Genomic DNA, 17,737 nt, shown 5'->3' with positions numbered 1-17,737 from the left:
CTCAGGCTCTGCGTAGGGCTAACTCCCTAATCTATAGCTCTGTCCTGGTTTGCCTCATGATTTTCCCATTTCCTGTTGACTATTTCCCTGGACACCCCTGCCTTACACTCAACATGTTCAGAATGAACTTGGTCGGTGCCTCACCTTGTTGCCCTCATCTCTCCTACCTTGGCACTGCCCTTGATTCTTCCCTAAAATGATTTCTCTTCCTGTATTCTATATCTCAGTTCGTGGCTTCACCACCCATATCCTCAATTACATTCAAACCTCAGAGTCATCTTCCAACTGCCCATCCCATCTCCCTTATTCCTCACATTCAGTTGGTCACCAAGAAATGTTCATCCTACCCTAGAAATGGCTGACAAATCATTCCCTTTTCTAGACCTTCAGTGTTAGTGAAATCCCTAGTAAAGGACAAGCTTTGCATTGGCCTCCCTGTCTGTGGTCTCTTTTCCAAACCCCATGGATTATGTCAGTGGTTCTCAAAAAGTGGTCCCTAGACCAGTCCTATCAGTATCACCTGGCGCATGTTAGAAATGCAAATCTCCAGATCCCAGGCCAGACTTCCTGAATCAGAAACCCTCTGGGTGATTCCAGTGCACACTCAACTCAGAGAACAGTTGACTAGAGAATCTGATCCTGTTACTTACCATGTACAACAGGGATTTATCCTGTTGGCCTTCTCAAGCTGAGCTTCTTCATAGAGTATTCAAGGATCTTCGCAGTTGCCTCCATCAGCATTTCCACTCTCCTCTTGCCCCATTTCCCATCACGCTTCCTGTGCTCTCCTCCATATGATGTAACCTTTCCCAAACTATATATTGTTTTCTCTTCAGAGGCATCAATTCTCCCCCTGCACATAATGTCCCCTTACTTCCCCAAACCTTGTGAACGCTATCCCCCTAGGATTCAGCTCCTGTGATATCATTCATCTCCCCTCTGTGAGTTTCTGTGATACTCTTCTCCATCCACCATCAGAATCTCTCCACCTTACTTATATCTTGGGACACTACAGTAGAAATGATAAGACAGCTTTCCCTGTATTGTATCTGCTGTTATACCTGTGGCCCACTGCCCCTTAAGCTCATCAGGTTTGGGGTAGAAGCAAGTTCACACTGCATTAATCCCCACACTGGGGACCCTCACTTCCCCAACTTGCTGATGCAGGACTTTTAGGTCCACGTAAGATGTCTCTCTCTCTGCCCTCAGTATCCCCAGGAGGCCTCGCACAGAGGCAAACACAAGTCCGTCCCCAGCAGCCTCCACAGCCCCACCCACTACAGTGTTTCTCTGGTGGCTGTTGCTGCCCACTGTGCTCAGTTGCCTTCCGGCGGGCACAGCACTCCTCCATCTTGGCCTGCAGGATGCTGAAGCTGAAGGGCAGCCTGTGGGCATCCAGTGTGCTAACAATGTTAGTGCTTTCGATTTTCCTTCTCCCAGAGTTCCAAGTGCCTGACTAGGGTGGATCCTACAATAAACCATCCTTGTACTCCAAGCCCTTACTCTACTTTGGTGTGTTTTATAGTTTACAGGGCTGTTCTTATGTGGAAAAGTCCATGTGATACAGTAGATGAAGAAATACTGAGTTCACTGGCTGAGTGAGTTTGGGAAAATTACTTAATGTCTCTGAGGATCAGTTTCCTCACACAAACTAAAAATAGCCCTCATGAACATTAACAGGATCGAATGAAAGAGCATATAGGAAAATGCTTTGCATCACCTGGGTTCAAAATCCCACTCTGCCACTTAGGCTGGGTAACCTTGAGCACATTATTAAACTTCTGTTTGCCTCAGTTATTCTCAATAATAAAATAAGTATCGTAATATTATGTAACTCACGGGGGGTTTTATGTGGATTAAATGAGTTAATATATATTACAGAAAATGATATAAATTATAATTATGTATTATACAGATAAACATTTGTATTTTGTTTGTGTGTGTATAATTTAGAACACTTCCTACAGTACAGTAAATACTATATAAGAGTTTACCATTGCTATTATTTTAAAAACTTATGCAGATATGATGTACAATTATACTGAAAAGCATCAACCCAGAGACATAGTGTAGCAGTCAGAATTCTGGGAATTCTAAGTGGAAAGCCTGAAAAAAAAAAAAAAAAAGAAGAAGAAGAAGATGGGGAACAGAAGAATTCAGAGAGTACCTTAATATTTTCTTCAAAAAGAGTCAAACCTGGAAAACAGAATGCAGCCTTGTACCCTGGGAAAACCAGGTTTCTCTCTCTACAGAGCAAGCTTTAGCCAAGAGGGCAGTGTGGGGAAATATTATGACAAATAATGAGATGTAGGGGGGTGTGACCCAACTGTTAGAGAGGGGTGTTTCCAAAAGACAGCCTGAAAGTGCAACCTACTAAAGGCCTTCCATATGCTTATACAGATGAAATCCCATTAAAAACCGTACAAGACAACCTTGAATCTTTACAAATAATTTAAAGGGAAAAATGATCTTATCAAAGATGCTGACTGAATTCAGCTGTCATTCTTAGTAACAACTGAACAAAAAGAATAGAAAGAAACTACTTAAGGTAAACACCACATACCAAAAATCGACTGCAAACATCATTCTAAGTAAGCTCTGTCCAAACAGATCTTTCTGTGACGATGGAAATTCTCTGTATCTGTACTGCTGTTCAGCATGGTAGTCACCAGCTCACGTGGCTATTGAGAGCTTGAAGTGTGACTAGTAGGACTGAGGAACTGTATTCTTAATTTTATTTAAGCTTAATAATTTAAATATAAATTTAAGTAATCACTTATAGTAAGTGGCTACCTAACCATATTGAGTAGTGAAGTTCAAAATGGTGAGAAGCTAAAGCCATTTCCATTGGAACAAGATTATTTTCATTTGTTATTGTTTCAGAGGAACTAGAAAGAATGAAATAAAAACATGAAAACAAAAAAACAATAAAAACAAAAAAATGATTCCTCACTGGTGATATAATTGAGAAATATACAACGAATGCAAAAAATACAAAAATAGAATAAGTTGTATAAACCTCTGATGCTGGGGCGCCTGGGTGGCTCAGATGGTTAAGCGTCTGCCTTCAGCTCAGGTCATGATCCCAGGGTCCTGGGATCAAGCCCCACATCCGGCTCCTGGCTCAGCGAGGAGCCTGCTTCTCCCTCTGCCTCTGCCTCTCTCCCTGCTCATGCTTTCTCTCTCTCTCTCTGTATCTCTGTGTCTCAAATGAATAAATAAAATCTTAAAAAAAAAAAAAAAAAACCCTCTGATGCTCCAGGGAAAAAGAACTTACTGTTACTTGGTAAGTTGGCTGGACACAAGATAAACACACAGAATTCAATGACCTACTCTACTCTTGCAATAGTAACATAGCAATAGAAGTGGGTGGGGAAGGCTTCATCCTAACAGCAATAAAATTATAAAATACTTGAGATAGATTTAACAGGAAAAATATAGAAAATATGTTTTTATATCACATCTAAATATAGCACAAGATCTGAATAGATGAAAGCTCTCCATGCTCTTTAATGGAAAAACTGAAAATCACAAAAATGCTAAGTATCCCTAAATTAATATAGAAATTTAATGCAATTCCAGTTAGAATCCTAATGGCCTTTTCTTAAACTTGGGAAAAATTATGTTAAAGCTTATTATATGAAACAATAAATGTCCAAGAATCAAGAAAATTATGAAGAGGAATTACTTCACCAGATAGTAGTGCATACCCTAAAGTCACTATAATAAAAACAGTATGGATTTAGCCTAAGAATATACAGGTATATCAGTGGAACAGAAATAGATAAAGCCTGGCATATATCAGCATTTGATATATAACAGAGGGATCTCCAACTCCATGGGAAAGAACAATTTTATTTAATAAATGGTGTGAGGTAAGACTGGCTCTCCTTTAATAAGAAAAAGAAGTTGATCCTGCCTCACACCATAGACCAAAGTAAATTTCCATTGTATTAAAAACTTTAATGTAAAAATAAAACAAAATAAATAAATAAAAATTAAAAAATAAAGCAATACAAACTTCAGAAAAATATTTTGTGGATCATCTTTATAACCTAGAGGTTGTAAGAGATCAAATAGATTAAAGACAGAAAACTCAGAAGCTTCAAAAGAAAAAAATAATACTTGTTTGACTACAGAAGAATTAGTAGAGTTTTCTATTCTTTGTATCTTTTAGAGATGTTGAAACAGAGCCAAAAGAAAAATTATGAATAGAGATTTTAAGTACATATGGAAGATAGAGCATTGATAATATAATAATAAAATGTCTTACAAGTTGAAATACCAAAACAACCCATAAAAATGGAAAATAAGTATGAATATGCATTTTTAAAGGAGCAAACCCAAATGGCCAATATGTATCCAAAAATGATCAATTCAGTTAGTGTTTGGGGTTTGTGGCCTATACAATGTTTAAAAAAATATATTACTGCCGGGCGCCTGGGTGGCTCCGTTGGTTGAGCGACTGCCTTCAGCTCAGGTCATGATCCTGGAGTCCCAGGATCGAGTCCCGCATCGGGCTCCCTGCTCGGCGAGGAGCCTGCTTCTCCCTCTAACCCTCCCCCCTCTCATGTACTTTCTCAGTCTCTCAAATAAATAAATAAATCTTAAAAAAAAAAAAAAATTACTGCCAACATTTAGTGTCAGAGACCAACAAAAAGAATTCCAGTTTTTACCTCTTTTCAGTAGGTCAGAAATCTGACAACACTCAACGTGTATCCCCACAGAGCAGGACCCGCTATATGGTTTGCATGGTCCAGTGCACAAGGAGAATGTAGGGCCCCTGTTGCAAAAAACAGGCGCAAAGTACCATGAAAGTATTCATATGTGAAACTTTATCCTTTCTTCTGCTGTCTCTCTCTGGACCTTTGATGGTGCTTTTCACTTGCTATGTTGTGTTCCCCTGGGTTGCAGAGCCTCCTGTGGGGCTAGGATAGACCGTCACAGGCACAGGGGCTCTGCATGGAGAGCGGATGAGCATGGCCCCCCTGCTGCAGGGTCCCCTCTACTACAGCCTGGGTATGCATGGTGTCCCAACCAGGCTAGGAAAGCCAGTCTCCCCTTGCCGTGGCCTGATGCCCGACCACTGTGGACAATGCCCCCTGTGAGATAGCAGCCTCCACACTGGGTCACACTCGATTCCTGGATTGAGGGTGTGGGAGAGGCTCCCCTGCATTGACTCACCTGCTGAATGCACTGTGGTATTGCCAGCTCAGGGTGGGTAAGGTCTCTGCGTGTCCCTGTCTGAGACCCCAACCTTCCTGGTGCGCAAACCCAGGACCCACCGAAGGTGGATAGTGAAGGTGAATGTGGAGGAGGAAGAACATTGGATGCCCCTCTCCCGATGATGTGGCTTGGTTGCCCCCCAGGGGAAGAGTAGCAGCGGTAGTCCTGGCGGGAGAGGCCAGGTTAGCCCTGGGAAGTTAGGGGAGTAGAGGGGTGGGGAGGTGATAGCCATCTGTGAGCTGAGGCTGCAGGTTCCCAGGGCCACCTCCCTTGTCCCATCAGACTTCATTACAAAACACAAATTCAAAGCTAGGATAATAAGCAATTATATTAAGAGCATTACAATCCAAATGTGGGGCCCTTCTGAGCGTAGAGCCCTGTGCACCCGGACTGGTGACTTGACCATGAGGTCAGTCCTGTCACTCAGCAATACGTGACCAGAGCTGAGGAAGCCACAGTGCTCACTGCCACATCTGCCCCACCTTGTCAGTTCCCCTGCCCAGGCTTCTGGAGGAGTCTGCATTTGCCAGCCCTGAGTTTGCCCTTTACAAGGCAAGGGCAATCTTAACATCTTTTAATCTTCAGAGTCTGGCCAAGCACTGGCATGTCAGTGCTGCGACAGGCTGCCCAACGATGTCCGCTGTATTTAACTGATCATCTGCATGGAAGCTTCCAGCTTTTCCTCTCTCACACCGGTGGGTGGGAATTCCTCCTTCCCAGAGCTGCCTAGCTGGGCACTGCCCAGAGTTAGCCTGAGCAGCACTCGGGGTCCTCCTTCCTAAGCGCCTGCGAGCCAGGGAAATGGCTCTGGTTCCTACTGCCAGAAGGCTGTGGTTCTGGTTCTCACCACCAAAATGCACTGAGGGCTGGGAGGAACGTTAGCAATGGGTTCCTGTGGTCATTTGCTTTTGTAAAATGTACAAAAGTCAGATGGGTTCGCAGGAATTGATTAAGATGCTGCCTTCTTCCACTCAGCCTGTTCTTCGTCTCACTTCCCTTCTGGTTAGTGCCACTGGAGAGGCTGTGGCATATTTGGAGTCTGGCTCAGGGACATTGAACTGGGCATACGTTGAGGTTTCAGGAGTGCCTTAGTCTGCCCGGACTGCTATGACAACGCACCACAGACTAGGGAGCTTAAAAAAACCCACGTTTATTTCTCACAGTTCTGGAGGCTGGAAGTCGGAGCTCAGGGTGCCAGCGTGGTGGGGTGAGGTCTCTATTCTGAGTCGCAGACTCTAAGTGTGTCCTCACATGGCGGAAGGGACAGGGGAGCCCTCTGGGGTCTCTATTACAAGGGCACTAGACTCACTTATGAGGACTCCACCCTCGTGACCTAATTACTTCCCTAAGGCCCCCACTCCTAATACTATTACATTGGAGGTTAGGGTTTCAACATAGGAATGGGGCGGGGGCACAAACATTCAGTCCATAGCAATGGGATATATTTATGTGCTTTGCAAACACTTCTCTATGTAGTCAATCTATTGGTAGCTGGCTTCCACCGGCTAGGGAGTGGTGGGGTTTAAATTGAGGTTCATCTGACTCCAATGGTAGTGATCTAAAAACTACCCTTTATTGCTTTTCATAGTTTAGTGACCCATCAACTTCTTAACTTAAGGTCAAGCTGGTCTGTCCTCAACCATTTGCCAGTACTTGACACAGTATCACACCTCCCTATGAGACTCTGGGCTTCTTGTACACCTGCTGTCGGCTTGTGCATGAACTCCGGACTCTCTGCCTTTGCCGGCCTATGCTCTTCTCCATGCTCTTCCCTCAACTGACATGAGCTTGCCCAACTGCATCTACAGAGGTCCTTCTTCATTCCTGGTTGATTTGACCTGGAGCATAGATATCGGTGACGGTAACAGAAAAGTCATAATTGTCTCTAAAGGATACCCAAGACTAACTGGCTACTGAATGATGTCAGTTTTTTATTAACTTTAACAATTAGTTACTGTGAAGAAAACTTGGAATGCTCTGAAACCCTACAGCTCTCATAGGAAAGACACTCAATACAGATTTTCTGAAATTTGACAGTAATGTCAGCAATTTTCTTGTCATTACCAGGAAAGAATTGTAAAGCTGAAAGCAACTTTTATAAACTATCAATGATAAAATGTTTAAAATAAAAATAACAATCAATGTATCCGAGGATAGACTAAATTATTTTTCCATTTTTTCTATAGAAAATGATATTATAAAAGTGTGTCATAAAAAGGCAAAGAGGATGCTGCAAAAAAATTTGGGAATAAGTATTATAGAGTTCTGTTAGGTGGCTAATTAATACAAAACATTATGTTACTTTTCTGGATTATTTTTATTGAGGTATAATTGACTTATAACATTATAATAGTTTCAGTTGTATGACATAATGATTCAATATTTGTATACACTGCAAAATGATCGCCATAACGTCTAGGTAACATTCGTCACCATGCATAGTTACACAATTTTTTTTTTCATATTTAAGATCTACTGTCTTAGCAACTTTCAAATAATATGGTATTGTTAACTATAGTCGATACTTATATAGTCCTCTGATCTTGGACTCTGCTTTCAATTCTATTTAGAATCTGACTGACTATATATATATATTATATATATATACACACACATACACACATGTGTGTGTGTATATATATAATATATATATATATATATATATTACAGCCAATATTATATAATATAGGGGCGCCCAGGTGGCTCAGTCAGTTGAGCGTCTGCCTTCGGCTCAGGTCATGATCCCGGGGTCCTGGGATTGAGCCCCGCATCGGGCTCCCTGCTCAACGGGGAGTCTCCTTCTCCCTCTCCTCCCCACTTGTGCTCTCTCTCTTTCTGTCTCTGTCACTATCTCTGTCTCTCTCTCTCTCAAATAAATCAAATCTTTAAAAAACAAAAAGATAAAAATAAAAAAATATTATATAAGTTATAGTTATACAGCTATTTATATAACTTTATATAGTCAATAGTATATATTATATACTGTAGTCAGTTGTCCCCTCCCTGGCTATCATCAATCTGTTCTCTGCATGTCTGAGCTTGTTTTTTTGTTTGTTTCGTTGTTTGGATTCCACATATATGCGTGATCAAGTGGTATTTGTCTTTCTCTGACTTATCACACAGCAAAGTGGCCTCAAGTGTACAGTTGATGCTTGAACACAGTGAAGTTTAGGGACATCAGACCCCCACGTAGTCAAAAATACACACAAAACTTTTGACTCCAAAAACCTAACTACTAATAGCCTACTGTTGACCAGAAGCCTTTCCAATAACATAAACAGTTGATCAACACACATTCTTTATGTTATATGCATTATATATTGTATTCTTACAATAAATTTATGCTAGAGAAAAGAAAAGTTTATTAGGAAAATCATAAGGAAGAGAAAAATAGATTTACAATACACACTATAAAAAATCCACACATAAATGGACCCGCACAATTCAAACCCATGTTGTTCAAGGGCTGTCTGTATACCAATTTCTTTATCCATTCATCTATGGGTGGACACTGGGATTGTTTCCATATCTTGGCTATTATGAACAATACTGCAATGAACATGAAGCTACATAGAAATTTCAAATTCGTGTCTTTGTTTTCTTTGGATGGATACTCAGAAGTGGAATTGCTACATCATGTGGTAGTTCTATTTTTAAATTTTTGAGGAAACTCAATACTGTTTTTCACAGTGGCTGCACCAATTTACATTCCCACCAGTAGTGCACAAGGTTTCCTTTTCCCCACATCCTTAACAACACTTATTTCTTGTCTTTTTGAATAATCGCCATTTTAACAAGTCTACGGTGCTACCTTATTGTGGTTTTAGTTTGCATTTCCCTGATGATGAGTGATGTTGAGCATCTTTTCATATGTCTGTTGACCATCTGGATGTCTTTTTTGGGAATGTCTACTCAGATCCTGTGCCCATTTTTAATTTGGATTGTTTGGATTTTTACTATTGAGTTTTATGAGTTCTGGTATTTTTGATGTTTATGTATTTGTCAGCATTTGTAATTTGTCATCATCTAAAAAAATTCTAATCTTTGCTTTTACACTGAATTTCTTATTTAATGTGTTACATGTTTTGAAGAAGGTCCCCTAATGTTTATATTTAAGCTTTAGATCCAAAATCTGGATCCTGGTGGGTCTTGGACAGCCAGTATCTGGGGAGGGAGGATGCCCACCAGGCCAGTGTATGGGGAATGAGGTTCGGTGGGAAGGTGAGAAAGGGTCAGTCAAGTTGTATGGAGAATTGAAAACTGAGTCCAAGATCAGAAGAGGAAAAACAGAGATGAGTGTTGAGATGGAGGGCAAGATATGAAATCAAGAGACAAAGTGGGGGAATCATTAATAATAAACAGTTATATATGTATATATTTATTAACTGTTTTACTTTAACTCAGTACAAATATACCTTCATCAGCCAATCTTGAGTGCAGGCCCAAAGTCTTCTCCTGGAGTCTGGGTCTGCTGGATGAACTTCCTCCTTGGCTTTCTGGTATGAACCACACCCGTAGGGCTCACCCATAATTTGGATTTCTTCAAAGTAGAGGAAGAAGTTAAAACCATATGGGAAGCATTTTGAATGCAGCATCCTTTTGGACTCCTCACTGTTTCCCTCTTCTTTTACAGTTTTCTCACCAGTATATAATTCAGTAGCAAGGCATTCAACTTTGTTTTTGTAGAAACTGCTCTTTTCTGCACTCATATTTCATTAGTTTACATATAAACATACCTCAAAAATTTTGAGGTTTTGGTTCCAGACCACTGCAATAAAGCAAATATTGCAATAAAGCAAGTCAAATCAATTTTTTGGTTTCCCAGTAGATATAAGTTATGTGTACACTACACCGTAGTCTATTAAATGTGCAATAGCACAATGTTGAAAAAACAATGTACATACCTTACTTAAAAAGTTCTTTACGGGGGCGCCTGGGTGGCTCAGTTGGTTGGGCGACTGCCTTCGGCTCAGGTCATGATCCTGGAGTCCTGGGATTGAGTCCCGCATCGGGCTCCCTGCTCGGCAGGGAGTCTGCTTCTCCCTCTGACCCTCCCCCCTCTCATGTGCTCTCTCTCTCTCATTCTCTCTCTCTCAAATAAATAAATAAATAAAATCTTTAAAAAAAAAAAAAGTTCTTGGGGCGCCTGGGTGGCTCAGTTGGTTAAGCGACTGCCTTCGGCTCAGGTCATGATCCTGGAGTCCTGGGATCGAGTCCCGCATCGGGCTCCCTGCTCGGCAGGGAGTCTGCTTCTCCCTCTGACCCTCCTCCCTCTCATTCTGTCTCAAATAAATAAATAAAATCTTTAAAAAAATAATAATAATAAAATTTAAAAAAAATTAAAAAAAAAAGTTCTTTACGGAGCTTTCAGTGTGTCATAATCACTGATCACAGATCACCATAACAAATGTAATAATAATGAAACAGTTTGAAATAGTGCAAGAATTACCACAATGTGCCGCAGACACATGAAGGGAGTAAACGCTGTTGGAAAATGGTGCCGATAGGCCTGCTCGATGCAGGGTTGCTCTGAACCTTCAATTTATATTTTAAGAGTCTCATGTTCTACCGACTGAGCTAGCCGGGCACCTTTCAATTTATATTTTTTAAAAAATCTGTGAAGTGTAATAAAATTCCATATGCCTGTGTTATTAACTAAATTACACAATTGTTATAAACAAATGCAACTGACTGAAACTTACCTGGTAGCGAACACATACTCTTGGCACCCACACAGCTTGACGTGTAAGAGCAGAAGGGGGCCAGTCTCCTGGAGTGCTGCTAACCAGCCTACGTGCTCTGTGCAGTAGAGCTTTAGTCAGTGTGTTTTCCTGAGAAAAGAGAGGTTATGGCGTATCTGGTAGTCTTGGGGGGAACTTGGTTGAGAGTGCTTCTACTGGGGCACCTTTGGTGGCTCAGTGGGTTAAGCATCTGCCTTCCGCTCAGGTCATGATCCCGGGTCCTGGGATCGAGCCCCCTGTTGGGCTCTCTGCTCAGCAGGGAGCCTGCTTCTCCCTCTGCCTGCTTGTGCGCACTCTTTCTCTCTCTGTCAAATAGATAAATAAATAAAATCTTAAAAAAAAAGAGTGCTTCTATTATGGTGGCAAAATGACCTACAAAGAAAGTAGTAAAAAGGTAGGATTGTTGAACCAGCCTCCATGCAGACAAGCGACATACAGCTGGAGATTCCTTTTCTGTCAAACCACCCAAGCCTCACATTAGTTTAGTCATGAAACATTTCCCATAAAAGAAGTTTTCCAAGAAGGCAGGAATGTTGAGGATCCTGGAAGAACCACTATGCTTGCATTTAGGTTAAACTGGCAGCATAGCCTTGATGACCCATAGCAGTGATCAGCACACCTCCCTGTGAATCTCCTCTCTCTGGACTTGTTACTTCCGACCTCCTAGGTTCACTCTTTGGAAGAGAACCCGTTGGGACTGGACAGAATTATCTAAAGTAACTCCAGTATGGTATGCTTCCTTCACATCTTTCCTAGATGAGTGAGGTGTAGAGGTAGCCTAGAATGATCCTGATTTTGGTTTGAACATCAGTGTGTTCTGAACCCTCACTGGATCACTTCTTCCTTCTTTGTGTAAGGAGAAGAACAAGCAGGATTTAAGCTTGAGCCCTCTGCTCCACAGTCCAGTCCCCGCCTACCTGTCAGCTCTTCTGCATCCCCTCTGCAGCCTTGAGCTCCCTTGGAACACTCCCCATTCTCCAGATACACCAGGGGCTTCCTCCCACACGAGAAATTAAATCTAATTTCTCAGGGTAAGATAAATCTTTTCCCAAGATGCACTACCCGATGCCTGCATCAGGGTATGTTGTCTCATCTTCGAAGAGATGTTTTCTCTACTAAGGGATGTTTTTCTTGGTGCTCCTACCTCCTTCCCTCCAATATCCAATACTTATAAAACCCTCTTAGTTATTCCTCCTAAATAGCATGTAATTTTGCTGACTTCTCCCTACCCCCTCTACTACCACTGGTTCCAGCCCCACTCACCTCTCATCTGGACTGTTGCTGAAAGCTCTTAGCTTGTTTCTTTGCCTCTAGACTCTTCTCTACCCCTTTACAGAGACAGCAGGCGCAATTCCAATCAGTTACTTCTCTGTCTAAAGTTTTTTTACAGTAAACCCCAGCACTCACAGGATAAAGCCTGGTGCCCTTAACCTGGCACACATGGCCAGCTAAGATCTGGCCTTGCCTTACCTTTCCAGGCTTATATCCTGCCCTTTGAAGCATAAACCACCTGTCTCACATGGGCTTTTCCCCTTTCTCGATGCCTGGTTTAACTCATCCTTCAAGATTGTGTCCAGACCTCATTCCCTGAAAGCCTTCCGTTTGTGCCCCTCTGCCCTCAGCCCAGCAGTGCCCTCTCCTCTGGGTCTCTCCTGGGCCCATGTGTGTGTCTGTCTCTGGTAGCACTGATCACAATTCCTGCGGCTGTTTGTCTTCCTCTCCTAGTAAATAGCAAACTCCTCCAGGGCAGGGACTATGCCTTTACCTTCTGCATCCAGGGCACACTGTGGAAATATTCAGGTCAGGGGGCTTATTCAGAAATACCCAGGGAACTATTGATTGGGACACATTCAACCTTTGGAAGATATTCCCCAAAAGATTTTTTTTTTCAATTTGGCAAATGGCTTATTTCATGGAAGATATAAGTTGAAATTTCTATTTTTAGAAAAACTTACATATATTTTTAAAAAGCCTGAAAGACTGTTTTAAAAACAAGTTTGCCTGGATCTATCTCAGCCTCAGGTGCATGCCAGCTGAAGCACTTGCAGTGTTGTGAAGTCTTTCACCTTCTCTAAGATGTCTGGAACATTCTGAAAGAAAAAATTTACAAGTAAAGATGGAGTATGATGCTTCAGCCTCCTTATCAGTGTGGTGGAAGGAAGGGCAGTGACCCCACAGAGAGTCCGAGAGAGACACAGCTTGCCAGGAGGCAGCTTTCCTTTGCCTGGGAAGTCTTAGTGATTGTCAACTTTCCAAGGAGGATGACTCTGTAGGGGCAGGCGGAATTATGTCGTATTCCTAGAATAGGGTAGCAAAAGTCCCTCTGTTGAGCAAAAGTCACTGTGCTGAGATGAAGGGCTCTGTTGACACAGGACAGAATGTCCCAGCACAAGGATAGCTATGTTGGATCGCTGGTCATGAAAGGGAGGAGGGGTGCCTGGTTCTCACCTCCAATACCAGGGAAAAGGACACCATGACACCTGTCTTATCAGGTCTGAGGGTCCACACCACAAACTTTCTTTGCTAGCGATCAGTCTGAGGAATTTTCTGGTGAGCTAACCAAAAAGGTCCAAGGCAAGCTAGCCAGGAACAGAAGCCTGCTCCCACAGTGCAAGCTGCCCTGCTGAGGGGACAACAGCTGTTGCCACCTCGTCGGTGCCCGGGAGGCATCCAGCATGATTCACTGGGCCTATTTGAGGTAGATGACCTGAGCCCGCATTTCACAAGGCCCTTTGTGGGCAATTTCCCTCACTGATCCCTCTCCTTGTTGCCGCAGCCTGCAAAGTCAAAGCCACGGCTTCTGCTGAGATTTCCATGGGAAAGTGTCCCCCTTTCCCTTTGCTGTCTTTTCAGTCTCCCACACCCTGTGGCTTTTACTGGTTTTTTTTCTAAACATTGAGCCAGCAGCTTGGAAGGTCAAGAACTCGCCAGAACTCCAAGGTCAGCGCCTGCAGAACCTGTCACCACCTGCAGCTGTGGGTCTGGAATAAATGTGGGCCCCGAGGCAGTCAGCTGGCTGAGTGGAGACAGCGTATTCACGCCAGGATGAGAGGGTAACCAACCTATCCTGGGTTGCCTGAGCTGTCTTGGTTTTAGCACCAAAAGACACACATCCTGGCACTCTCCTCATTCTTGAGGCAAATGGAAACAGTTGGTTGTCCTCCTCCCAAGCCCCTTGGGCATTTGCCTTCCTGTCTCCCTAATATCTCTGCCTGTCCTGAGCCACTGAGCCAACCTTTACCTTGTAGACACAGTAGTTTTAATGGAACTGGAAGTATTTTCCTCTGTACACTGGCTTAGAGAAATTTCTGAGCCTAATTTGTGACCTTTCCCTAACAAACATACAGGAGGCATAGTCCTAATAAAATAGACCTGATTTGGCACATGGAGAAGAACCACTAGTCTTTTAGCGTTTGTTGCTACTTATAGGGGTATTTTCAGAAACACTGGGAAAGCGTGTAAGAGCCTAAGAAAAAACACCTAGCCCTCAAATTGTGCTCATATCTGAATATGCATGACAATTCATTCGGTCACAGTGTAAGGATGAGTGTCAGTCCAGCTGCTACCCCCAACTATCACTACTGGGTCTTCCATGCACTGATTTCTCTCCAGCTGGAAGGCGATCACTTTCCACGCACAGGGAATTCGAAGTAGAGAACCAGCTGTTTAGGTTTCTTGGATTGGGCCAAATGAAACCAGCCACAGGCAGGCTCTGTGCAAACAAGGCTTGGTCTGAATGGCAGCTACTGTTCGTCTGGCTTCGATGAGGTGTGAAGAAATGTGAATGCCACAGGCCACACTACGGGTTCTAGAATGGGAGCCTGCAATTTTCTGTGGCTATTTATCATTCTTCGCCCTTGGCTGTTTTGATTCTCAGTCTGAAAGTTACTCCTGAGCTAATTAACCTCTTCCTTTGGCCCTGGTACAGGAATCCAGACACTATTTGGCAAAGGAATTCCGATATTTCTCCTATGGTAGGATTTGGAACGTGGTATCAGTGAATCTTGGAAAAATCACTTTGAAAATGTAGCCCCGGTCTGTTTGCTAAAGTCATTCCCTTTTTCATTTACCTTTGCAGACTTTCACTTTCCGACTCAACCAGATAACAAATTCATCTTTAGGTCTGAAAAAACATGGATGGCAGCCATAGTACATTGTTAACTCAATTGTCCAAATGGTCCAAGGAAAAATTGAGGCTTATTTGACTGATTTCTCTGACATCCCAGACAGATTGTGATTCATTGGAAAAATGTTCCCTGTGGCTTTTAGAACATTTTAAGCAACATACATGCTAAAGAGGCCTCTGGGTATGAAGACTAGTTTCTAAATGACACATACTAAGCTTTGTTGCTCAGCAAAAGTTTCAATTCGAAATCCAAAACCCCAATTAGCTCCAGGTCCAAGCAGAGCAAAGAACCTTAGCTGATTTCACCCAGATCTATCCCAGACCTTTGACCTTTATTACAAACCATAGTATTGAGCCTTTGCCCCACTCACAAAGTGAATTTTTGTTTGCCCATGAAACATTGTGGTTGTATAGAAAGACTTGGCCAAGACATCAGGTTTATGTCCAGTTGAGGATAAATGTGCTGGATATGAAACATTCAACATGATTTGTGGTTTCTGTTTCTTAAGAAATTCCTGTGACAGCACCTGGAAAGCTCACCGAGCCATTACACAGAGCAACTGAGCCAAACCAAAACCCCTCTTAGGGTCTGAGAATCCACACTCCTGGTGGCTTGGGACCTGTCTGTGATAAATAGGTGTCAACCCTATAACCCATGCCAATGCCCTGTTGGATGTAAACTACGCAGTCCGAACTATGGGCCGTGGTCTTCTCCAACAGTGGCCCGTGGGGCTTTGTGAGTCTTCCCCAGGAAAGTGAGAGTGCCTGGGAAGTCATCTTAACCTCATGGGGTTAAAGGCCAGAGGAGAGACACTCCATATAACATGCAGATATCCTGGCCAGTGTGGGCAGGAATGTTCTCCCCAAGTCCAGGGCTTTTCCTTTTAGGAAAGAAGAGAAATTAGATGTATTGGGGTAGGACATTGCACTACCCACACGCGTGCACACACGCACACACACACACACATGCACACACACTCTTGGGAGGCTGGGTAATGGGAAAGGGAGAATTTCCCATGGACAAGTGCCCAGAATTATTCTTCCCGATGTGGAGCAATGATGAGGGGGATTGAACAGCTGGAGGCAGGGGGAATAATTTGAGAACTGGACAGAAGCCACTGCCTACTTCTAAGGCAAAGCAGAGTCGTAATAGCTCAGGATTATTGAAAGCTCTGTGCAAGATTGGTTTTAATGGTGACATTTTACTACATCTTAATACTGTAAGTCTTATTAGCACTTTCCACGTTTCTTTCCAATACACCTCTAAGCTATGACGTTGTTCTAGGTTTCATCCCTGAAGGGTTATGGAGTATCCTGATTCCTGTTGTAGAGACAAGTAAACCAAGGTTCTGTGGATTTTGCTTGCTTGTTTTCTGGAGCACAGATCTCTATTCTGGGAGCCATTATACACTGTGCAGTTTTGTCAGCATCTGACTGCATGGTGTACAGTGTGATTTTCTTTTCTTTTCCTTCTTTCTCAGAAACATGGACCTAAAGCCATCCCTTACTAAGTACTGCTAACAGATGAATATATTGAAAGGTGATGAGTACAAAGCAGATTGGCTTATGAAAAAGATGACATTCAAAATGCTGAGAGATTAGTAGTACTGTGTGGAATTTTCTACCCCTGAACTTTGAAGCTGTGATACACAAACACACACACACACACACACAGGAATATTATTCAGCCATAAAAAATGAGGAGATCCTACCATTTGTGACGACAAGGGTGCACCTTGAAGGCATTATGCTGTAAGTGAAATAGTCAGGCGGGAAAAGACAAATGACATATGATCTCACTTATATGGGGAATCTAAAACAAACTCAGAAAATGAGATCAGACATGTGGTTATCAGAGGCGGTGGATGGAGGCAGGGGGAATTGGAAGAAGTGGTCAAAAGTTATGCACTTCCACTTATAGGTAAGCACTGGGGACAACGCATACACCATGATGACTATAGCTAACCATTGCTGTGCGACATGCAGGGAAGTTGTTAAGAGTTCTCCTCACAAGGAGAAAATTTTTTTTCCTTTTTTCTTTCTTTTCTTTGTATTGTATCTATCCGAGAAGATGGATGTTAGCTGAACCTATTAACGGTAATCACAGTATGTGTAAATCAAACCATCATGCTGTACAGCTTAAATTTGTACAATGATGTAGGTCAATTATTTCTCAATGGAACTGGGGGAGAAAAAGAAAGAAATATTTGCCTCCCATGGCCCTTTGTTTAGAGGGTATTAATCTGGGTATGGTTCCACTCACCAACCGTGTAAATGCCAGGAGCAGATCAGAGTGGAGTCTAGACAAAGCTGAGTCACGTGCCCTGGGTGGGTGTGGACAAGTCCTGCAGCTGTTGCAGCTCAAGTAACAAACAGAGTGCTGTTGGAGGGCCAGCAGGCAGCCTTGGCCTTGGGCTCTGTCACTTGAGCCTTCTTGTCTCTCCTCCCTTTGATAGGAACCCAGGAATGAGCCTTGGTGGCCAAGAGGAAACCACAACCTCCAGATTTCTTTTTTACAAACCGTTGTCCACTTTATTTAAAACACAAGCAGGACATGCTTAGGGCATCCAGCCCTGGTCTGACATTACAGTACACATAGCTACGTGCCAACAGCCCACTGATTTTCTAAAAAAACAGGTATTAG

Source organism: Mirounga angustirostris, unplaced genomic scaffold (assembly GCF_029215605.1).
Source record: "Mirounga angustirostris isolate CCGP_5_RB_7025 unplaced genomic scaffold, mMirAng1.0.hap1 SCAF_5, whole genome shotgun sequence".
Classification (NCBI taxonomy): domain Eukaryota; kingdom Metazoa; phylum Chordata; class Mammalia; order Carnivora; family Phocidae; genus Mirounga; species Mirounga angustirostris.
Note: the sequence above shows the minus strand (reverse complement) of the source record.